Below are 25,898 nucleotides of genomic sequence, written 5' to 3' on the forward strand. Positions count from 1 at the left end.
AATTAGATACAAAATACAAATGAGTTAGTGTATTTTTAAGTTTGATTATTTTAAAGATGCTGCACGACATTCTTAAGTTATTTATTTGTATATAAATTTTTATAGGCTAGCCTATATTGTTTTCACTGATCTGACGTCTTCATCATACACTTGGAGTATGAAAAATATCAGTTAATGAAACATAATTTTGAACGTTATTACTGTAAATACAGGCAACTTGTCAGAAGTGTTTAGTTAAGAACTGATATTTGTATGACACAATTTCAAGCTATTCGCTATACATACATATTTTAAATACGGTGAAGTCAAACAGATTAAGTTAATCAAGCGACGGTGAAAGTCTCTTATTACTATACAGTGAAGATTACACGCACCGCACGTGAACACATTTACAACCTGTCTGCACCTTCTGTATTTACTATGGTTTACATTATCGCGCGCTTGACTAAACTTTAAATACATAAAATAGCCTAATTTTGCCTATTTATGCACCGAATGCCATATTTATTTAACTAACAATAAAATGATAAAATAATTAACCTGCACTGACCTGTTTTATTAAAGGGTAAAAGTGGATTAAGTTACATTACAAGAGCGCTCGCGCATGCTGAGGCCATCGGAACTCTTACCTGCTGTTGATGTGCTTCAGCATCCCATTGACAAAACTTCTAAACGACACTAAACGACGGTCAACTTCTTCAGGGAATGACAAAACAGAGAGATGTTTCTTGCAAAACAAGTCCTCCTTACTCGTTTCAAACAGCAACTCCCGTCCAAACGATAGTCCGGAGAGCGCGCGAGTCACTCAGATGTTGACAGATAGATGTTTCTATCTCCTCTCTGAAAGCACAGAGCAAACGGAGATTGGTCGGAGGTGATCGATGAGCCCAGCGCTCATGTGTGCCTCTGCCGAATATCAGCCGTCACCGTCCGGATACACCGAGATACGGAGTTTCACGAGCAGCCGCTGTTTCCTCACAGAGCTACAACAAAGCCGGGAGTGCGCGCGTGCATGTCTAGGATACCTGAAAGCACTGCGAGAGTACAGATAGGTAATTCGCGCAAGTGTGTGTTTCCTCAGCTCTGGGTCTGGATGTGAAGCGCCACTGGTTCCCCCCGCTGCGTCCAATCAGTGCGCTATGTGTCTGTATCCAGCACCGGATCAGTGATAAATGAAGGGTCATCCATGACTAACGCCGAACCCTGATGAATGACTTTCACAAGCTCCTCGTCATCATCGCGTCTCTGGCTGATAGCGACTGTAAGCAGTTTATGGGTTTGGCTCTGTTTTGCGATTTCAGTCGGGATGCGAAGTTCATTCTTACCGAGGAGCAGCACAGCGCTTGAAAGTGTTGTTATTTTGCATGCTAAAAGTTAACACTTCCTATAACCGAAAACATGGAGGGGATATGACAACACAAAACAGTTCGATGTCCTGTATAACAAAAATAGCCTATTCAAATAGCATTAACTGCTAGATTTACTTTTTTTATTATTTTATTTATTTATGGTAGGCTACAAACAAAATGGCAGCTGCCAGAACTTAACTGCATTAAAAAAAAAAGTGATGATGTTACAAGGATTATCAAGTGGCATATTTTTTTGTGGCATGCTATCTGATAATGCTTTTATTTAATTTAATTATTTGTCCTTAAATATTATGCTAATATACTGACCTATACTGAATCTATTTTTAAAATAATAAAATACTTGTTATTTAACAATGAAACATGAACTAATGATTTTACCTTAATTAATAACTTCATACTTGATTGTAATAACATATAAAGTAAAAATATTAATATTTTAAACATATTTCACAGGAAAAATACATGTATTGTGTTTTAACATAATTTTGAATGTTTAAGGCAAAAGTTTACAGTTAACCATAAGCTTTTTACTTCACCATTTTAACATTGCTTTTTTGGGGGGGAGGGATATATATATATATTTTTTATTTTTTTTACAGTGCACTACTGAAAGCCAAACGTTTTCAGCGTTTACGCTTTCCAGTAATATTCACTGGCCTCCTCTATTTCTAATATAATGCCCTTTTTCAAAAGTTGTATACAGGTATGTGATATTTAACGGTTTATTTTTTAGCTGAACAGTTGCCAATTCAGTCACATTTATGAAGCCCTTTGCAGGTGCACATTACAACAGTAGTGCCATAACCACCAATCTATCCCCCATTCAACATACAGCAGGCTATATATTGCGAAATAAACCTCAAATAAGGTGATATTATGCAGAGTCTGTTATGCAGAGTTCGACTGAACGGGTTTATTTTGCCACAATGATCGTCAGACTGCTACTTACCAAATAAATAAGTGGAAATTAAATCTTTATCTGATTCTGAATTTAAATTATTTTAATATGTGAGAAAAAAAAGAGAACCCTGAACCCCCCGTGTCTGTTTATGTTGCAACAATGACGACTGTAAATTATCATACATATTACATGGCTAATAAAAAACAGGCATGGACTATTGATTTACTGACTTGAGAAATTGTTTATTAGATTAAAGGAATCACACGTTATATATGAACACAACACAATGTACAAATATAAGGAAAAACAACTCAAAAACAAGATGCCTCTATCCTGAAGATGAATGAAGAGTGCACAGACAGTCTTGTAAGTTAAAATTGGCATTGCCACTGAAGCAAACCTCTGATGTCCCCTGACCTCATCCACCTGCTCCTAGCACCTACATTGGTTCAAATAAGTTCAAATATTTCCACAAAGTCCTGTGAAGCTTAGTAACTACAAAAGACTTCGAGTTAGAGGAGCAGCAGCTGCAATTTTAGCAAGGTTTGGTGCCTGACCCGGCTTAACCCAGAGTGGTGTGCTTCTCGGTTAAAAACACCTGAAGAGATCCTCAGCCCCACACTTCATGCAGGAAGGAGAGCACTCAATTACCCTCTACCAAACTCACGCAAATTCACTGCATCCTTGTTTCTATGGCAGGTTTCTATTTTAGTATTAGCATGGAAAATGTTTCTTTCATTTACAGTTTCACACATTTTCAAGATGCCTTTGACTGTTTGGCCACAGAAGCATATGTGTAACTCAGTAGGCAGAGCAAAACAAATAGTTTTTACTTTAATAAGTAAAACGCACCCTTCGTTTATTTAAAAAGTTAGCTGTAATGCACGCGTCACATGTCAACATTGAAGGGTTTTAGAAGCTTGGCTTAAATGTGCTGAGCTACATGAATGTAATCAGGTTTTCTCCTCAAGTTTCAGCTAGGATTAATTTCAGAGTTACTCTGTAAATTATATGAATTATTAATTTCACTGACACCCAGAAGAACAAAAGTACAAGGGAGTGGTATGTCGGTGCATTTTAGGGCTTTTGCTGAAGGCTGTGGTATATTTTGAACATGCATGATGGTCTACCTTTGCACTATATAACACTCCTGTGCAGAAATTAAATCACAACAACTACTGAAAAATGGAAAGTTTATTCTGTATTCCCAGTTTTAATGCATAATGAAATTGTTCTATGGATGATTGTCATATTGCTAGAGGCCTATTTCATATCATTTATTTTTTTACTTTCCCCATAGTTTGTTCTTAGTATTCAAATACACAAAATAAACAAGTAGTAATAATTCTCTTTGTCAGTAAATGTGATGCAAGCAAGCAGCAACATATATCCCAATATTAAGAAAACTCTCTCAAACCATATGTACCACATGCTCTATATTATTCTATGCATTCTCTATAAATTATTGATTTAAATTAATATTAACTCAAGCCCACAAAGAATTATCATGCGCAGAACTCGTCTTTTACGAATTAGCTGTCGTTCATAAAATTCCATGCATCCCCTAAAACTAACTATATTATTAAATATACTGTTTATATATATATATATATATATATATATACACACACACATTTTTCACAAATGAAAACAGGTCTAGGGACAGTCTAAAGTTTTCCTGAGTTTTTTTGTTGCCATGAATGTTTTTTCTTTTCTCCTTTGGAAGACGTATTTTGCGTTATACACTGTCACAGTATTGATCGCCTACTTTTATCCCTCCCTCAAAAAAACAATGTCGTATACACTGAATAAGGTCTATAGAAATCAAGTACAATTCACAAATTAGCTTAGTTTTACATATTGTAAAGCGTTTAAATCTGTTATGCAGAGTTCTACACATTTTCTGTGAATACAATTAAGGAAAAACAAAAACAAACAAACAAAAAACAGATTCTACCATTACACTTACTGATAATATATAAGAGCATGTGGAAATCTTTAAATCATTAATAAAGAGCAACCCATGTATACATCATAAACAGTTTTTTTCTTTGATTGCTAAAAATCATTATAACAGATATCAGTTGTTGGCCAAATTCAACATCGGAAACTTCACTTACGTTCAGACTCTGCATTAGGAGCCACTTTCAATAAGGAAAATGGTTATTTTGCTCTTCAGACCAGACTTCCCATTAATCAAAATCAATCCACATGGAGCCTCTTCTCTAAACACAAAGAAAACTAAATTTTCAATGAAGTGAAATGTTAACAAGGTAATCAAAACAAAAGTGTTGTAGTGCCGCACGGGTAGATGTGGGGTGGAGGTGGGGGGTCCGGTGATAAAATAGGTAAATAAATAAATAAGAGGAGGAAAGATAAAAGGACCCCTGGTGTTCTAGATGAGCTCCAACCAAACAGAAATCATTCATACCATCTGTGAGATAAACCAAAAATTAACATCATCAAAGTGTCTCATCTCCCCTGCTTTCACCCTTCATCACTTCCTCTCTAACTCACTTGTTTCTCTTTCTCCCACTGCAGGACACAAACACCCCCCTACACACAGACCCACTTCACACCCACACCGAAACATACCCTCCGTCCAACCCACAGACGCGCACGCACTCACACACCTGGGGGTCCAGATTGGAGAAACATATTCCAGGATGCAGATCCATTCACCTGCTGCACAGAAGTGAATACACTAAAATGTCTTTATTCCAAAAGTTTTAGTTCAATTAGTATAGTGACAGCAATGAGACAGTGCTAATACATATTTATTATAAATGCGATTCTTTAAAACCTTCTATCCATCAATTAATTCTGAATATATATATATATATATATATATATATATATTCAGAATTCATTGATGTATTTTACAGCACAGTATTTTACACACACACACAAAAAATATATGTATATATAATATATATATATATATATATGCTGTAAAATACTGTTTTCAACATTGATAATAATAATAATAACATCACTTGTTACTTGAAAAAGAAAATCTGCATATTAGAATGATTTCTGAGAGATCATGTGACACTAAAGACTGGAGTAATTGCGGCTGAAAATTCAGCTTTGCCATCACAGAAACAAATTACATTTTTAAATATATTAAAATAGTTTAAGGATTTAAGGATAATAGTTTAATATAATAATATTATAATAATATTTCAAAATATAAATGTTATTATTGTATTTTTGAGTAGTTCACAATCCACCAGTAATTTAATTAAACTAAAGAAGACGATGGAGGAGGCGCGTTATTTCCTACTTCTTTGGTGCTGGATCAATGTGTCTTTAAGTGTGTGTGTGTGTGTGTGTGTGTGTGTGTGTGTGTGTGTGTGTGTGTGTGTGTGTGTGTGTGTGTGTGTGTGTGTGTGTGTGAGAGAGAGAGAGAGAGAGAGAGAGAGAGATAGAGAGATAGAGAGAGAGAGAGAGAGAGAGAGAGAGAGAGACGGCCGCCGCTTGGTCAGTGCCTCTGGGGCGGCCTCGAGTGGGCAGCAGAGGCTGGCAGTGACAGACCCTGACTTCACTCCATGCTTGACTACATACAGAGCCGTCCACATCCTGTCCCTGAGTGTCCACAAATGCAAAACTTCCCTCTTGTCCTGCATGCTGACAGACACTCAGCTGGCAAGAACAACTCACTGCACCAGAATAGGAGATTAGAAGCAGATATCCACACAGAGGCGCTGATCTCTGCGTGTGATGGCTATGCTGATACAATCCTACCTGCAATACAACAGCGACACCAGTAAATAGCCCATAATACATAAGCATGCATATATCTGCGTCACTCGTTCCTTCCCGTTCCCTCTCCTAATTATTGTCTGCCGTCAGAGTGGATGTGTGGGAGTGTCTCAGTTTGGCATATGTACACTGATGGTGCTGCACCATGAGGCACTGAGAAACAGCCCTCCCCCCACCTCCATGGGTGCATCCCTCACACGGCCACTGAAGTGTTAGGACGAGTCAATGTCATCCCTTTCTCTCTCTCTCTCTCTGTGTGTGTCTGTCTCTCTCTAGGCTGTGAGGTCCCCCTCATCTCCAGCCAACTAGGGCATAGAACTGGAAACCTCCAGATGTGTCACGTGACCACTGGGCTCTGCAGATGCACATCACTGGTTATTTCACTACGGGGGGCTCCGTGTGTTCAGGTGCCAGAGAAGCTTGCAGAACGCGCTGTACACAATGCCGTGTAAATAATACTGGTATAATTTCGTATGTGAAATGAAAATTGAATACATGATGTGTACATATATGATGTGAATGATAAGATGTGTAGCAGACGCTGGGTGTACAAGAGCTTCCGTGCAGACAGATGGATAAAAAAAGTGTTTGTGTGCATTTACAAAACAACAACATTCATATTAACTTCCTCTCGGAGTTGAAACAAAACTGCTAACAGAAAACATCTGTAGTCATCTGCAAAGCATACTGTAATAATTACAAAAGGGGAGCGGTTGCAACTTCGGCTACATGAGCAGTAAGGATTTAACTTCTCATTGTCCCCTTCTTTCTGTGGTTGGACAGTAAAGGTGTGAAGTTGCAGAGTCAACTATTTTTACCATAGACAATTTTGTCTAAAGTTGTCTAAAGTTTTGCCATAGCCATTTTTGTCTAAAATAAACAACATTGTCTCTAGTTTTCTTTTGATTGTCTACGGCTCGATATAACTAAACAAAATGCTAAATTCATGTGTTGCCCTTCCACAGCACCTCAAGTACACAGAAGAAAACAAATGTACAGATTTTCTTTTTAAATTGCTTTTTTGTTTTTTCTTGGTACGTAACAGAAAAAAAGTAGGAATCTTAAAAAAATAAATAAATTTAAAAACACTGTTCAAAAAGCTTTTAATGTGAAAATGCTGCTGCTTACATTTTATATTTTGTCTAAATGTAATGTTATTAATAAATTATTTACATTGTAGTACTATATACTATAACATAATAATAATAATAGTAGTAAAATATAATATTAAAATATGTGATATTATTCATGAGCTAAGCTTTTGCCATGTCATGTCATCAAAACACAGCACATTTGAAAACATGACGCCCATGTATGCAGTCATGGGTCCTTTTTAGGAGCTCTGTGTATTCTAGTACGCCCATTCACTTGACTAAACTGAGCTTTTTAATAATATGCTTGCAGTGGGCAGAGAATAGTGTGTTTCATGGCTACATTCACTCTCCCAACGCAGGCGGCTGCCCTGTGCGCTTTAGCCGTACTGCTCCATGTATCATGCACAAGCCATGATGAATTCATTCCCTTTATTCTCTGACCTCCATCAATTTGACAATATCACACCATATTTCATGGCTGACCCCATCTGCAGATATGGGTCCACGCTGTACCTACAGCTGAATTGAGCCGAGCAACAAGAGCAGCTGATTAATTTAACCTATTCCTGCTCTACCTGCCACGTGTTACGGACAGCACTAGATGGAATGCATCCATTCTCACGTTCTCTTTTCCTCTTAGATTAGTGTTGAGATATTGAAACTCTTGGACAATGATTCCAGTCTCTCTCTTTGACCTGCACAGCTTTTTCTATTCCTCTTTTTCGCTCCAATAGGGGCTTATTCTTCGTTTTGTTGCGCTTTGATACTTAATGGGATTTTCTGTTTGATTGTTTTTTCCTGTATATTGAGGTCTTGCTCCCTTTCAACTGTCTGCCTCACACTTTGTTCTTCATTAACCTGTGCAATCAATACAGCATCTTAGAGTCAATCCATATGTAGCCTAATAAAGAATACAGACAAGTTCAGGCGAGTCTTTCCACTTTGAGATTCTCTGTGACACTTTATGACTGAAGGAAGTAGTTTAGCCAAGATACGTGGGGGTTTGGCTGCTAACAGCTCAGAATCTGTGGCATTCCTGTAAGATTTGTCATGATGAAAAGTTGACTCGTTCACACTAAGCTGGTAGCAACATTTCACAAGAAGGTCAAACATACACAAAATGCATGTACATACAAGCACCGGATCAGACTTGATAAGTTGTGACAACACAAACAAGACAAAAGAAAGTCAGACAACACACACACAACACACACACACACACACACACACACAAACACAAACACACACACACACACACACACACACACACACACACACACACACACACACACACACACACACACACACACACACACAAACACACACACACACACACACACACACACACACACACACACACACACACACACACACACACACACACACACACACAGGGGGGATTCCAACTGAGGGTGGAACTTTTATGGGATGGGGGCAATGAGAAAGTGCCAGCAAAGTGAGTGATGAGCATTTGGGAGATCATTTGTGTTTCAAAGGCCAGTCTAAACACAGGAAGTAGAAGCACAAATCATCTGTTGCCATCATAAACTGATCTCATCTCATCTCTGAAACTTAAAGAAATGACTTCACAGACCGGACCAGCTCTGTTTGTGTTTAAGCAGACACAATAAACCACTTTCCATGTACACTAGTGATGCCATTGAGATTGGAGGCTAAGTGCTAGCCCCTGTTTATAAATCTGAGGGAAATAGTTAGGCTTAAAAAAAACAAAAAAACAAAAAACAAATAGCAGTTAAATAGCCAAGGAATGGATAATAGCAACAATAACAATAACAACAATAATAAACAATGTTTTATTCATATAACATTTTTTTTAGGTTTTGTACTACTACCACCTCTACTTCTACAACTACTACTACTACTAATAATAATGTAATTTACTCATAATTGAATAGCATATTTAATGTCTATAACACAATCCTTCTTCCAAAGATTGGTTGAGTCCTTTTTGCATTCATCTGTTTGAGTAAATATTCTACAAAGACGTGATGATTAAAACTTCAGTGGTTGATGATAAATGAACCATACATTATTTAAACTCAGCTACTAATCAAACGTTTAATGTGCTGCATTCTGTTTATGATTTTTGATAGATAGATAGATAGATAGATAAGATAGATAGATAAAGATAGATAGATAGATAGATAGATAGATAGATAGATAAGATAGATAGATAAAGATAGATAGATAGATAGATAGATAGATAGATAAGATAGATAGATAGATAGATAGATAGATATATAGATAAGATAGATAGATAGATAGATAAGATAGATAGATAGATAGATAGATAAGATAGATAGATATATAGATAAGATAGATAGATAGATAGATAGATAGATATATAGATAAGATAGATAGATAGATAGATAGATATATAGATAAGATAGATAGATAGATAGATAGATATATAGATAGATAGATATATAGATAAGATAGATAGATAGATAGATAGATAGATAAGATAGATAGATAGATAGATAGATAGATAGATAGATAGATAGATAGATAGATAGATAGATAGATAGATAGATAGATAGATAGATAGATAGATAGATAGATAGATATTTTGCAATGCTTTATTTTTAAAAAGACAGATTAAGCCTATGTCAAACACTGTTGGACTGGAATAACGTACTGCTTTCAGGTAGGATATTATCTGAGGCATAATGACCGTTTACAAACTATTACTTAATTGCTAAAAAGCACTGTAATATTTTTCCTCTTAAAATAAATTGCCATGTACCGCTATAGCTGTCGGAGTCAGTCTCTACATAGACAATCACAAGCCCAGACCACCAAGTGGGAGTTTGACTGACACTTCTGAAGAGGAACACACATTTGATTCCTTTAAAAAGAAAGGTATAAAGTTTCTGTTTAATTTTCCCTGTGGAGAAGCTTACTTTCTAAAAGGGGGATTTGAAAAGGCAAAAAATGTGGTGGGAGCCAAGAAGAAAAATGGAGATCACATTATTACAACACACTTATGCCGTGCCATGGTTTTAATTTTGGAGCACAAACAACAGGTCGGCAAAATAAAACAACAGGGTTGTGGAAAAAGGGATCCCATTAAAGTGAGTTGGCACAGAATGTAAAAGGAAAATGTTGTAATGATTCAACTCATATGGTGCACCGTGCTATATGCAGTAATAGATGGCTGGAAGTATTTTGCTTGAGGAGAGAGTAATCACTAGCAGGTACGCACTGGCAGTGATGTCATTCCACAGAGGGGCTGTTGCAGGCTGAGAGAGGGGAAATTTGATGCGTACACTGTGGCTGCGGGACAACGCTCCAGGTTTAGCCCCATAGATAAAGGCCTACATGGGTGCTACATGTATCGTCTTACTAAAAGCGCTGCATTTATCACTGCAAATCTGGCCATCCTGGGACTATTCCGTGTGCTTGTAGGAACCCTGAGAGGTTCTTGGTGACGGAGCACCGGATGACCTTTCAAGCTACATGCCAATGAACGAAAGATGCAATCTGCCCAGTGCTGACGTGATATGTCTCATTATGTTAATGCAGGGCTGTTCTCAGTCTCCTGTGACAGAGATGACTTTCGACCTAGTTTTAAGATGCTGGGTAGAGCCCTTCAGATTCTACGTATATTGGGCCTACTTATGTCTAACAGAGGATGAATATTACCTGCTGAAAGCCTATTATTAGGGTGTTCATACATTTTAATTTGACTCTGAATAGGGACAACTCGCTCATCTGCTATCAAACACTAATGTGAAGTCACTGGAGATATCTCTCTCTCTCTCTCTGATTTTTTTTTCTTTTTTTTTTAATTTATGGGCTGTTAGCCTTTACTTTATAGGACATATAGAGCTGACATAAAAGTGTATGTATAGAGAGAAGAAGTGGGACACAACGAAAGTCAGACTTAAACCAGGGTCCCTGTGAGAACATGGCTCTTTGCATATGCATATACACTACCAGTCCAAAGTTTAAATGTTTTTAAAAGAAGTCTCTTCTGCTCACTAAACAAATGCATTTGTTTGATTAAAAAAATTAAAATAAACAGTAATATTGTTAAATATTATGACACTTTAAAATAACTGTTTTCTATTTTAATATATTTTAAAACGTCATTTATTCCTGTGATCAAAGCTGAATTTTCAGCTTCATTACTCCAGTCTTCAGTCTCACATGATCCTTCAGAGATCATTCTCATATGTGGATTTGATGCTCAAAAAACATTAATTATTATTATCAATGTTGAAAACAGTTAGATAAAATTTTCGGGGGGGATTCTTTGATGAATAAAAAGTTCAAGAGAACAGCATTTATTTGAAATATAATCTTTTGTAACATTATACATGTCTTTATCCTTGATGAATAAAAGTATTGATTTATTTTATTTATTTCCCCCCAAAAAATCCTTACTGACCCCAAACTTTTGAACGATAATGTTTAATTTTACAAAAGCTTTCTATTTCAGATAAATGCTGTTCTTTTGAACTTTTTATTCATCAAAGAATCCTGAAATAAAAATGTAAATAACTGTTTTCAACCTTGATAATAATGATAAATGTTTCTTGAGCATTAAATCATCATATTAGAATGATTTCTGAAGGATCATGTGACACTGAAGACTGGAGTAATGATGCTGAAAATTCAGCTTTGATCACAGGAATAAATTACATTTTACTATATATTCACATAGAAAATAGCTGTTTTAAATTGTAATAATACTTCACAATATTACTGTTTTTGTTGTTATATTTTAAATCAAATAAATGCAGCCTTGGTGAGCAGAAGATACTTCTTTTAAAAACATTAAAAATCTTACAGATCAAAAACTTTTGACTGGTAGTGTATGTGTTGTGTGTGTGCTATAACCATGAATAAATTAATTAAGTAGCAGTAGTATGTATACACACACATAAATTATTACATTAATTGTACATTAATTTAATAAAACAATACAATTCATGCATGTATATGCGTGCAAATTCTAAAACAAACTACAAAAAAAAACTTTTATTTAAAAAATAATTAATATGCAAGACATGCTAGAAAACATGTAAAGTTTCATGCTAACATGCTGAAAACAACATCTGCTTACGAGGCTGTTTCAATAAATGTTGAGCTCCGCTCACTCTCTGAGGATATAGATTCAGTGTATATGAGTGAGGGTTTGTTTTTTACAGATAAAAGTAAAAAACAACGAAGCTTTTCTAATTACACAATATTTCTCAGATTTTGCTGCACGGCTCACATCCCGCATCCGTAATGTGGCTCACTCCCTCTGTCCCATGTGGAACAGCTTTGCATGTGGTTTTCATAACTCGACACCTTTACAGAAACAGTGTGATCTGTTGGGAGGCCAAAGTGACAGCTAACAAAAACGGGCAGTTTTTGTCTTCATGTGGAAAGGATTAGTATTTACTGAGCTGCCTTGAGGGTGTAATTGACCACTGGAGTATGTGTAGTAAGAACACGAGGGGCGGTGACACATCAACGCCGTGGTCAGCGGTGTTATTCACAGCGGGGGCCGGCTGCTGTGATTAGCATGTGGAGTTATCTGATTCATGCACAAAGGGAGGTGGCCATGCAGGTGAGCTGATATATCGTTGGTTGCTATGGAAGAGGACATCTACCTTTAATGAAATAGTCTTTTTTGTGACTCTCTCTCTCTCTCTCTCTCTCTCCATTTTGATGTGACAAATGGAGACAGGTTTAAGAATGAAACGGATGTTTTGTGCCGGTCTGTCCTAAGAGTCTCGTCTGTAAAGGTCACCTTTCAAACATTTCGCCACCATTTCCATTCCTCTGTCAGAATCGATCACAAAATTCAACAACTTTTTATGATTGTTAATATGATTAAAAAAAAAAAGATTGAAAAATGAGTGAGATGGACAGATATTATTTATGCAATTGTCATTCAACTGCTCATCAATGTTGTTATCTTCAACCTGTCAAGGCGCTGTTTTGAACTGAACGGTGCATATTAATAAATTCTCATTCATATCATTTCAATTCCTTCTTATCAGTCATCGACGGAGCACAAAACGCTGGCCTTTAAAAGAATAATGCTATTTAAATGATTTCACCTCTGTTTACAAACTCAATTTTATGGCTTTTATATAGTTATAGTCTCCAAGTAATTTCGAAACTAAGCCAAATTTCACACAAGCACTTTTGCGATTAGTGTACCCTTATCATAAAATAATTAAAAAAAAATAATAAAAAAAAAAATGCTGCTATACAGCATTGAAATGTACTGAAAACAATATTAAGTAATTGGCCAATTATGTTACTTTTATTTCCCAATCTGAGCCCACAGTTCTTCTGTGGCCAAAACTGTGTCTATGAGCAGCTTAACTGCTGAGAAAAATAATAAATAAATAAAAAGTCTTTATCCACTACTAGTGTTCAGCTTTGTCTCTATAAGTAAACAATTACTCATTCTAAGTTCTCTGGACTAGACTCAAGGCTCAAGGGATTTGTGTGCTGTCTGCCGAACAATGAGAGGAGATATGCTTTAAAACTGGCAGGATTTGAGCGGGACAGACCAGTTTGGTCGAGGACTGAGGCTGGAGGATAACAATAGGACTTAAGGTAGGGAGAGTGATCGCTGTGGATTTTCATATAAACATACTCATCCTATTATGTGATTTCTCTCACTAGGCAATTAGTTTGTCTATGGGTATGTTTATTGTTTGGCATATTTCCATATACGCTGCCATTATAAAAGGGCCTATTTTAAGCAGTCACCATAAAAACGCATTGATGTTACTAACAAAAATACTAAATGGAGCTTGTGGCGATACTAATAATGACAATATCAATAGTACGCGCAACAGAAGCACCAACACAACAAATATGATCTGTTTTATGCTCAGCGGACATCATTTTTCTTCTCCAAATGCATTATGTGGGGAACGAGTGCGGCTGATTGCATTTGAAACGTATTATGGGACATCTGTCTAAATCTGAGATGATGTAATTATATAATTGAACATGTGGAGCTCTTTCCTGGAATATGGTTATTGGAAGTTGGCACGGGCTGAGAGCGACCGACCACAGCCGTTACGAGAGGAGAGAGAAAGAGAGAGCGAGAATGTTCCAGAACATGATGTTGGCTGCTTTAAAAAAAAAAAATGCTTGGGAACTCTATGGTGTGCTTAGACAGCCATCTTTTAGAAACCATCCTTATGGAGTCATATCCGGCCTTTGTGCTACAGCCTTGCCAGCATCGAAATATTCACAGCTTATAAATGTAGATAGACAAATATTTGAAGGCCATATCAGCAAAACATGTGAAAAACACACATCTATGAATGAGCCAGAAGCCTTTGGTCTGAGAATAATACTGTAATACGTACATATTTTTTTTTTTTTTATAAAATCACAGATATTTAGCTTGATTGATTTTTTTAACCTACTAATTTTTTTTGTTTTTTGACATCAGAATCAATGTATTTCATCAAAATAAACTTGACGTAATATGTTGCTGATGAGGAGACTCGCACGTCACAACGCAAATACATAAATGTTTTTCATCAAGCACAGATGAATTATTTGTCTAGAGCAGTGCACACAGCTGTCAGTGCACACAATAGCTATTCTGGTAAGTTTGTGTCAAGCACACACATATACACACTTCTTCGTGGGGTGCAAACACAGTAGCAGGTGCTGTAGAAGTTAGTGCTAAGCCTGCTCAGACCATTCATCAGAACTGTTATTCATGAGCTTGTCTGCACTCCATGCTAAAGAGAAGAAACATGTCAGGCAACTGCCAAAGAGAGCGTTCACCTGCACACCTGCACTGCACTCTGCACGATTGGCCCTATCAGTATTCATGCATCTAACTACAGCTGTTTCAGCCCACAGCCATGAAAAATGGTGCGGGGAAATATTTTATGCATAGACGTGTTGATTGCAGGGAAAGATTTTTACTGGTGTTGCCTGTTTAACACGTTGAACACATGTATAGCTGGGAAGAAAAGTGTTTTAAGGTGCTTTTTTTTGTATATAAATTAATTTTTTATGATCTTTTTATATTCTTTGGCATTGATAAAAGGACACCTCAGAAAATGAGAAAATAAAAAATTCCAAGAAGCCCCTGCAGCTAATCTGTGAATATATAAGATGAATAAAAAATGACCATAGACACTGATGAGTGGGATGCTCCCTCATCATGATTCTCCATTAGTTACCTTAGAGAACAATGAAAGAGTCACATTAGGTCACAGAGAGTGAACTTTAACAAGTTCTCTTTTTGTCATACATACACATACATATACATATATATATATATATATATATATAGTGTCACAGTATAGTGTTCATTCTCTAGTCTGTTCACTCGGTTCTCCTCTGTTCTATGCCTGATTGTCTCTATGGTTTCTAATTGATTGTGTTAGTTCAGTTCAGGTGCGTTTCATTAATTAACTCGTCAGCTCCTTAGTTTGCCCTTGTATATAAGCCCTCTGTTTCTGTCTGTTCATTGTCTAGCTTTGTTTTATGTCAGCGTGCTTGTGGTATGTTTCTCCTCATTGATGTGTCTGTTTATTTTTTGTATTATTATATTAAAAGTCTCCTTGAATATACACATTTCTATGGACAAAACACACAGTGGCGTAACTTTGTTTTAAAAAAGTGGGTAGGACAGGAGTAACAGTTGCAGAAAAAATAACATTACAAAGTCCAGAACTCAATTTCAGTAGTACATTGAGTTTAATTGATCGACATAGAAGTCATCAACGTGATGACTTGTTTAATCACATATAAGTTCAATCACATCTACCATAATACAATATAATGTGTCCCGAAATTATTCATGTCAGTGAATAAATACAAAGATTTATATGGAATTCTTGAAAACCTTAATGGTCTGGTGGTAGAACTTTTGTTTGGCGTGTTAGAGGTTCTGGGTTCTAAACCACCCTCGTATAGTTTCTTTATCTTCTTCATTAAAACCAAAGATGTTCATCAGTGATTACATGTCAAGAGCATGGACACAATTGTGTGAAGTTTGTTTTGTGATTTCACCGGAACGAATAGAGAGTCTCCTCAGCGATAGATTGAAGCGCTCGTCTGTGTGAAGATTATGCACGAGCCACAAGAGAACACTGTTGCCCTCCACCACTGATAACAGTGGCAACGGACACTCGCATGATTTAAAAAACAACACATTCCAGTGCCAAATCGCCTCCTATTTAACAAACGAACAAAATAAATGCTAGTCAACTAGAGATGTTTCATTTGTATTAGGTAGGCCTACATCCGTGCCGCAGGATATTTAAAAAAAAGTGGTGGCGACAATATCGACCCTGGCAAAAAGTGGTGGGGACATGTCCCACCCGCAAATTACGCCTATAAAAACACATATGGAAAACAGCGGAAGACACCGAGTGAGCTGCTGCGGAAAAGTTAGGCTACATGATACAAATTGTCCGAAAAATTAGACTGCTTTATATTTATAAGCGCTTTAAACAAAAGTATAAGCATTTACATGTGTGCCTTGCCGTCTCAGATGAATGTGCAGTTTAATGCTTCTAACACGTGTTTTCCTAAGTGCACAACTTATATTTTATGGTTATATCCTCTTCTGTTAATGTTAGAAAGTAATAATTCTGACGAAAATACACATTTTGCTAAAATATTTTTCTGTTCGATAATTAAGTGTAGGTTTAAAAGGAATAATGGGAATAGCCCATTAATGTGATTGAATTACTATGTACAGACGAGTGAATGTGTATGTTCTTCATACCTCGTACAAGTTCATTTACTTTTGTTAATTATAATGTTTTATTTAGTAATTTTATTATATCCTTAAAATAGTAAGCAATCAGTTGATTTTAGGTTTAAAATGTAATGTTTGTATTTTAACCCATTTTGTTTTGCTTATATGTACAGCATAGGCTTTATATTGCACATGGTTTGGAGCACAGCACTGGGCAGGATGTGGAATAACATTGTTTAAAATAATGGATTACAATTTTATTTTAATGTATAAACATTTTTAGATCTTTCATTCGATCAATTGATTAATCAATAAAACAATCGAGAGATTAATTGATTATCTAAATAATCTTTAGTTGCAGTCCTAATTTATGTATGTATGTATTTATGTATGTATGTATTATTTATATTTGACCAGTTTACAACATTTATTGAAAATGTTTGCCTCAAAAGAACGATTTGTTCAAGGTTCAGACAGGTTATTTCATTTTAAAACTTAAAACTTGGTCTATTCATAACACAATGGTATGGATTCAGTAGACTTGAAATTTAGTGCATAACTCGTACAAACTACTTTTATTGTGCTTTTGTACAGTTTGGCACTTTGGTGTCCCATTCTCCCAGAGAGTCATCATGATATTCTTCCAAAAAAATAAAAACATAAAATCCTTGTTTTGAGTTTTGTAACATGAAGGTGAGAAATCGATGACAGATATTGTAGGTAAACTATTCCTTTTTGCTTGTATCCATCATGTCACATATAAACAAGAGCACAAGGGATGTACGGATCCCTAAGATCAGCTAAAAAATAGTGGAAAGTAGATGACAACAACAACAAAACAAAAGAAGGCCCAACAGCTAATCTGGGTTCAGGGAAACAGTGAGGCAATCCAATTCTTTCTTATGAGGAGAGAAAAGAAAGAGGGGAACACAGACAATGGCATAGCTGATCAGAAACATTAGGCGCGTACCAGGCCTGGACTCCCCAGCAGGTGGTCCGAGTCCGGAGATCTTCGACAGCTCCTCTTAATCCCCTTTCAGCTAGGCTTCTCTTCCTGCCCCTGACCCCACGCTGCGATGAAGTTATCACCCAACGCAGCCTGGCTCTCTGGCCGCTTCAAAAAACACGGCGCCATTTATCGAACGCCCATTTATCTGCATGAAAGGAGTGCAATTTGCCCAATAATATCGCCACTCCATATGGAAAAAAAGAAAGCAAAACTCTGGTCTATTCAATCAAGAGAAAGCAATAATTCAAAACCCCACCAAAACCTCTTTCTTCTTGAATTTGAAGGAAAAGCCTAACAATATGTACTATTACTATGAAGAGAGGAGTCCAGAGAGGTCAATGGCTAAGGAGAATGAGATGCTGAAACTTCCATTTATTTAAACAAAGCAACGAAAATAGAGATTTAAAGAGGTTTTAAACGTGTAAGGACGAACAACTGGGGAAGGTTAAAAACCTGGATATATAACAATGTAACATTTAAAACTGGGACAAACAAGTAAAGGAAATGACAAGGGCCAAGATGGCGGCGGTAAGAATTGTAGACTGTACTCTAGTTGCCCTACTTCATCGAGGTGCAGCGTCTCAAGCTGACAAAAGCTCAAGGAGGCAGCTGAAGTGGCAGAGATTTCAAAGCGAGAAGTGGGAGAGTCATTGCGTGCCCACCCGCAGAGACATATGGGGAGGAATACAAAAAGTTTTTTTTTTTTTTTTGGTAGAGTGTGTTTTCTCTCCCTTCACCCTCCCCTTTCTCTCTCTTGGTTTGGCGTGGTATGAACAAAGACAGAGGGCATTTTAATATCATAGGAGTGCTGTGCCTTTGATTCCATAGAACGAATACTAACCAAATGCATTCTCATTGGTTCATCTAGGCAGCGCCAGTCGCTGATTGGATGACGACGTTAAGCCTTGGAGGGATGGGAGAAAGTATGTCTTGTACACACTGACACACTAACACGATCACAATATGCATTCACGCAGATGTTTTCCAGTTTTAGGCTTTATGATACAAAGAAAACCAAGACGCATTTTAATTGTTGATGGGCCAACCGACTGGTGCGGATTTCAATAGTTATTTTTATTCGCTCTACTGTATTGTTGCGTAGCTCTCTGATTCATGCATAGCATTACATCCCATTCATGATCTTCAGTTCCCGAGGTTAATCTTTCTAACAGTCCTGACCAAATGGAGTAACTACATGTCATTTCAAACAGGGGCTTCACTCACCTGACCCACAAGAAGTGACACATAGGGATACCATCTGGTCAGTCAGATCTGCCTCAAGCGTAGAAGAACTAATCCATGGATGAAGGTCAAGGGCCAGCAGACACCAGAGCATCAAGACCAGGAATCAGCAAATCAACCTGCAAGGAAAGAGAGGAGACTTTGAATTTATTGAGTTTATTGCTTTGAAGATGAGAGAAGAAAAAAAAAAAGAGGAAATGGATGTTACATCTCACACAGTGGGTTCACCGCACATGTTCTCACTACAGGCAAAGGTCTCTTTGGCTTATTAGAGAATGGGGTAACAGACTCTTGGTGTAGTTTGAACAAGACAGACTGTCAGTAAGTTGAGTCAAGACACAATTAATGCTATTTAAGATCTAAATGCAAGTAAAATTGGATTTGAAGAGTAAATTAAATAATAATAATAATAATGGACAGTAGTAACGCTATTGTGAACTGCAAAATGATTGCAAGTTGAGTTGCAAGAAAATGTATCTGAGTGACAAACAGACATATAAAAAAAACACACACACACACACACACACATATATATATATATATATATACTACCGTTCAAAAGCAACAATATAATAACAAGAAATGTATCTTGAGCACCAAATCAGTATATTAGAATTATTTCTGTAGGATCATGTTAAGACTGGAGTAATGATGCTGAAAATTCAGCTTTGCCATCAAATAAATAAATCACATTTCAGAATATGAAAATAGAAAACAGTTAAAATTGTAATAATATTTCACAAAATTACTGCATTTTCGATCAAATGAATGCAGCACTTTCAAAAACATTTAAAAATCCAGGTCTCATTGTTAATACGTAGGTAATAATACGAAATTTTCAAAGATAGAAAGGTACTTTTTGTACGTTTGGATGACGTTAGATGCTAAAACGTAGGATATGGACGTATCTGCAACATTTAAACGTAACATTATTACGATTTTAAATATTTACGGATCTTTCATATCATAAATATATCTGTATAATTTCCCTTCTACCGTTTTATAGACAAATGTAAGATCCCTTAAGCCTACTCCCAAATCTAAACATACCCATTTGTACAGAATATAAAAAGGATGAAACGTAATGGACAGAGATGTGTAGGGAAATGGCAGTTGTATTAACAATATAGCATTAAAAGATATTTTGAGCCACTAATCCTACTCCTACCCATAACCATTTCTTAAAACTACGTAGGCTACAATTATGAAGAAAAACAACAGACATGCGTAACAGTTAATCAAAATAATTTATTTATTGCGAAAATGTCAAAACCGGTACCAAAAGTCGTTCAAATGACGATGTGTTGCAGTCGCAGTCCTCTCTGGCAGTATATATAATAGTTTTGTATGAGGTACAGATCAGAATTTAAATTATTAATCCACAAAAATGTTAATCCGGCTTCGCTCTGTGTGAAGGCGCGCGCGCTTCTCCATTTCAAATGTACTTCACCGACTGAAACACGGCATGTCGCAATCTGTGACGAAGCAGGCGAGAGCCAATGAGCGTTTGATATCACTGCCGTAAAACATGTCGTAACTCTTCTTGAGGGCGCAATTTTTGAATTTGAATACATCACGAGCGCGGGATTTGATGTTTACGGTTGTTGCTGAGAATGGGGAGGAAGATCGCTGGATAAAGGGATGAATTTGGATCTCTTTCTTGCAAACGTATGGATTATAAAGATTTGGATTACATCAAGCTAATAAAATGGACTTCTTTTGTGAATTTATGTTTTGTTTTTGTGAATAATGGTTCTATAAAAGGTTTTTACGGTTTTAAAATGTATTCTTGTTTAACACCTTATAACAGTTAGGCTAACGTTAATCCTCCGAAACTAGTTTGCAGCAGAAGGCACGAACAGAGCGAAATGTTATTATTTCTTAAAAGAGTAAACTGTATTTAATAAACGCGACTCAAAACATTAATGCCACGATTTTGATATGCATAAATAGGAATACGTACAAATTTGTACGTCGGTAGAGTTGTTCATACGTAAATTACGTTTTTGTGCTGTCAAATGTGAGTTTATATAGGCCTATATATATATATATATATAACAATGTTACCCTAGTTTGGATAGTAAATTGATATATAAAATGTACTGTTACATGGTTTAAGTTAACTCTAACATAGATAATAATAGAGAACGGCAACATAATACATGTTTTTTACCGAGTTGTATGAATGATAATAGGTACCTTGCTGATGTAAGTTACATGAGCGATTCATCTACTCTTCGAACAACTTTCACCTCTGTTGAAAATTTGCTGTCAGAAGTTGATCTGGGGTGCTTAAGGTTTTTGTTTTTCTCCAGAACTCATGTGCAATATACTTCACATTAAGCCACCAAAATTAAAATAAAAGAAATAAAAGCATATTTCTTGAGGCATATGCAGTTTCAATGAGTGAAGGAAACTAGCTCATATGGCACAATTACTTGCATTGTTTATCACTAAAATGCAAGGAATAAACGGTTAAATAAACGCTATAAGGGCAAAAATGTATGCAATATTGTATTCATTAAAGTATAACGCCCGTTTTCCTTGATTTACCCCGGTCTTAAAGTAAAAAGATGACTGTGAAAAATAGTAGTATTTGCGCTGTCACTTTAATTCAGCGTTTGCATTGCAGCACAGCAAAAATAGACTCGGTGCGGAAACGATCGCTGCACTGCTGTATACGCACCGCTCCTGGAACGGACCGCCGGACCGCCTCCAAGTGCAGTGTAAAAGCTCGAACCTGTTAAACATGGGTACGGAAAAAATAAATACGCACCGCATACGCAGTATGTGTGAAACGGGCGTAAAGGCTAGTAAAAAAACATCCACACATTTCTCTCTCCACCCTAAGTAGACTCAGCCTTCAAACAAACCTGACAACCTCCTGACTGAACTTTTATTCCCAACGAGAGGCCGTACACAAGCTTTGATACTACCTAGATAACACACTTTTTTGAAGGCCTGATTATCATTCATGGATTCACCTAATCGGGGCTTAATTGAGAGCTATTTGCCAAGTGACACAGTTTTGCATATCCTCTTCTCATTTGCAGGAGAGAGAGAGAGAGTGTGTGTGTGTGTGTGTGTGTGTGTGTGTGTGTGTGTGTGTGTGTGTTTATGTGACAGAAGGAGAAGAGAGTGAAGAGTATTAGTTCCCTATGGAGACGGGGATCTGGACAATGGACGGTTGGGAGATAGCATGAGAGGTTTGGGCGGACCTCCTGGTGAGCTGTAAAGCACAAACAACTCAGTTTTTCAGGAGATAAGAGAGAGAAAGTCTGTCTCAGCAATCACTATCATCTACTCAAGACCAAAATCACGATAAAACACACCATGCAAGACCATACACTACAGAGTGAAGCACAACCTCAGCTGAGCTGCACCAATGCAAACATCCACCAAACACAAATATACATTGCTCACTAAAGGTTTACAGTAGATATTAGAGATATTTAGAGGGATAAAGAGAGATATGCAGATATATGTATAAAGGCATAATAGAAGACATGCATTCTCATTCTCTCAAAAAAAAAAAAAGATCATGAAACATCTCAACAGTAGAAAATAGAAGACACAATGCAGGTAAATTGCGCAGTTTGTAAAAGACGCCGTTTAATTAAAGAGTGCCTCGCGTTGTCCTGATTCAGTATCTGCTGTCAGATGAGATGTTGTCAGGCTATATGTTAGTGTCATTATTCTAATGTTATTTTCAGAAATTGCTTGGAAATAAAAAAAAGTCTCTCATCTCAGAAAAACGAACTTTCCTGTCCTGTCAGATGTTATACTGTGCTCACTATACATGTCATGTTAGCTGGGAAGGGTTCGAATGCAGGTATATTGTTCATTCCATTCATCAGGATCAGTGTTCATTTGTTATATTAATAATTCATGTTAGTATTGTGTATTTACCATGGTAACTGTAGTTTCCATAATCTTAACCCAAAATACCACTTTATTTTCAATTTGTGTTATTTTCAATGTTTTTGATGACTGTGGTGGCTCATTCCATCTTACTAAATGTATTGTTTTAACAAAAACTATTTTGGCACTGCTATTTAATAGTCTTACCTTATACTGTATATTTATCTGTGTTAGTGGTATTCTCACAATTTGTGTGTTTGTAATTTTTTTTTTTTTTTTTTTTTTTTTTAGTGTGTGTGTGTGTGTGTTTGAGAAATAAATTAGCTTGTTTCAAATTCCCAAAAATGTGGGTCATGGTTTAATGAACAAACAAGATGAGAACCACTGATATAGATGTTATATTGATATAGATAGTTGTATTTGTAAAAAAAAAAAAGAAAAAGAACACCAAGAACAATATAACTTATTATTTTCTTCTTCACTTCACTCACCATTAGCATGTATGGCCAAAAGTTATTTTCAAATGTATAACCCAAGCCCTGATAAAAGTTCTATGTGTAGTTGTCCATGTGTATGTGTGTGTGAGAGAGAAAGCATGTTTACATGCACAAAGTCTCCGGAGGCCATGTTTGATTATTCCCTTGTGCTGCTGTGAATCTTCTCTACCAAACTCATGTGGGAAATGTAAATCCTCAAAGCAAGAAGCCTCTCGGACTGCTCAAGTTTTCCAGCCTGTGTGAAGACTACTTCCTTGAGAATGCTTCTATAAAAAAATATGGATCACTTCATAAAAAGGAAAATGGGATTCTTTGAGCAATGTGTTGTCATGAGAACCTCTAGTTCTACGAAAACTGATTCAAAGAGAGAATATAGAGAGATAGGCTGACAGATAAAGAGAAATATCAGTCTAAATCATGTCTATCCACACATATGACTTAGGGCATGCGGTCTTGCTTCAAACTTTATTTATCATTTGTTAAGTATTGATTCATGGAGATGCCATACTAACAGTTATTTAAAATATATAACGTAATATATATACAATTTAGTTATACATCTTGAAATTGTAATGATTGCTGTTAAATTCATTTATTTTTCCTATGAAGCTAAAGCTGATTTAAAAAATGTAAGCAATTTTAATGTCACTTTCCACTTGAGCAGATTTCTAAAATCACAATTTGACAAATTGGGGGAACTAAACCATTGTCGGCCATTTATGCTAATTTTACAATTTTCACATCTGAATGTTAGCAAAACCTCACCATTGAGCTTGCAACGAAATCAGCCCTAAATGTCTTGCCATTGGAGTAAATGGAGGACAAATAATTTTCACAATGAAACCATCTATGGGGTCCAGCACTTGAATGCTTCTCACAACTGATTACAGCCATCACTCATCATCGATGGTATTTTGTTTACAGTAAAAATACCACAGCTACAGTCATGCAAATGTTTTATTGCTAGTTTGCTACCAATTAAACATGCAATGAAAAAGACACATTGTGGAGCATAAATAAGTCAAATATCTCAGCACTTTAAAAGTTAATCTAGTTCCTCCTCATCTTTGTAAAACTAGTCAAGAACAAAAAGCTTACGTGTTCCTTGGACGAAAAAGCAGAGCAGTGGTATGTGATTGATTATAATTGTGTTGACAGTCTTCTCTCATTCCTGGAATTGTTGGGAGATGAGTTTTTAGGATGATCCACAAGCGCCTCTTTGCTGCATTAGGTGACCTATGGCCTACACATCCCGACTGACTGGCAGTGGTGAGTGAAGTGTTACAATCTTTTTGTTTAATTGCAAAATATGCTTTGAGGACTACTTGGTAATTCATTAAATTTAGTGTGTATTCATGTCCAACTTTCCAAAACAAGACTCACGGTAGACTATGAATAAAGCAAATGCATATTTGCAAGTAAAATCTCATAAGAATTTTTTTTTTTTTTTTTTTACTATGTTTTAATAATATTAAATTATATAAACCTATATTAGGTCTAATTTGCATTTGTCATGTCTGAAAGATAATACAATAGCTCAAGAAAAACAATATTCTATAATATGAAAAATATTAGATTTTCAAGACACACTAGCAGGTTGGTAAAAACTGTTATATTGTGAATAATTATTACAATTTAAAATGGTTTTCTATTTGATATTTTGATAATATATATATATATATATATATATATATATATATATATATATATATATATATACATACATATATATTGTGTTTGATATTTTTTGGAAACCATGATACATTTATTTCAGGATTCTTTGATGAAAAGTTCAAAAGAAGTGAAATTGTTTGAAATATAAATCTTTTGCAACATTGTAATGACTGTAACTTTTAATCTATTTCAGCATCCTTTCACCCCAAAAACATCGTCCTATACTTTTGAACAGTAGTGTGTATTTATCAAAAAAAAAGTTGCTTGAATGATTGCTTAATAATAATAATAATAATAATAATTTCATTATAATTTTTAATTTAAATCAATACTTCATGTCCATGTATTTATTCATTTGTTTGATCGCCGAGAACACAGCCAAAGACAGAGAGAGCCAAGCGCACTGTCTACATGTGAACATTGTGTAAAGCAATCGCTCCTAGGATTATGCGCATACTAGAACCATTACTTTTTGCTTATTCTTTTTTTTTTTCTCCTTTCCTTCCTCTCTCACTTTCCTGTCTCGCTTTTCCGGAAGCCAAACTTTTCAGTTCATTAGTAGTCCATAAAAACAATTTCAATTACAATCATTCTCATTTTTACATGTTTACAACTTAGGCTGGAATTCCCTGCGTCGGCGAAGGGGGATGTTTTATGCATCAGGGTACCGTGAGCGAACATGATCCTCACTGGTCTGAGGTGAGACTAGCAGGAGGTTAATCATATGAATTACACAGCATTAGAAACGAGGAGAGAAAAATGTAGTG

General features: G+C 36.1%; 1 protein-coding gene across 11 annotated transcripts in view; it reads right to left on the minus strand.

The window, feature by feature from the left end:
- tenm3 (teneurin transmembrane protein 3) overlaps positions 1-19,213 on the minus strand; it is a 282,460-nt gene extending 263,247 nt beyond the window's left edge. For 3 of the 11 annotated variants that reach the window (XM_082163187.1, XM_082163197.1, XM_082163194.1), the window contains exon 1: positions 630-1,621. The gene's annotated coding sequence lies outside the window, so the exon portion shown is untranslated. Of the gene's footprint in view, positions 1-629; positions 1,623-19,081 lie in introns of those variants that run through there. The other 8 variants (XM_082163190.1, XM_082163198.1, XM_082163196.1 and 5 more) reach the window with 5 other exon arrangements.
- Between the last annotated feature and the right edge of the window lie 6,685 nt (positions 19,214-25,898).

The sequence above is a fragment of the Leuciscus leuciscus genome (genome assembly GCF_965113295.1).
Source record: "Leuciscus leuciscus genome assembly, chromosome: 3".
Taxonomy (NCBI): domain Eukaryota; kingdom Metazoa; phylum Chordata; class Actinopteri; order Cypriniformes; family Leuciscidae; genus Leuciscus; species Leuciscus leuciscus.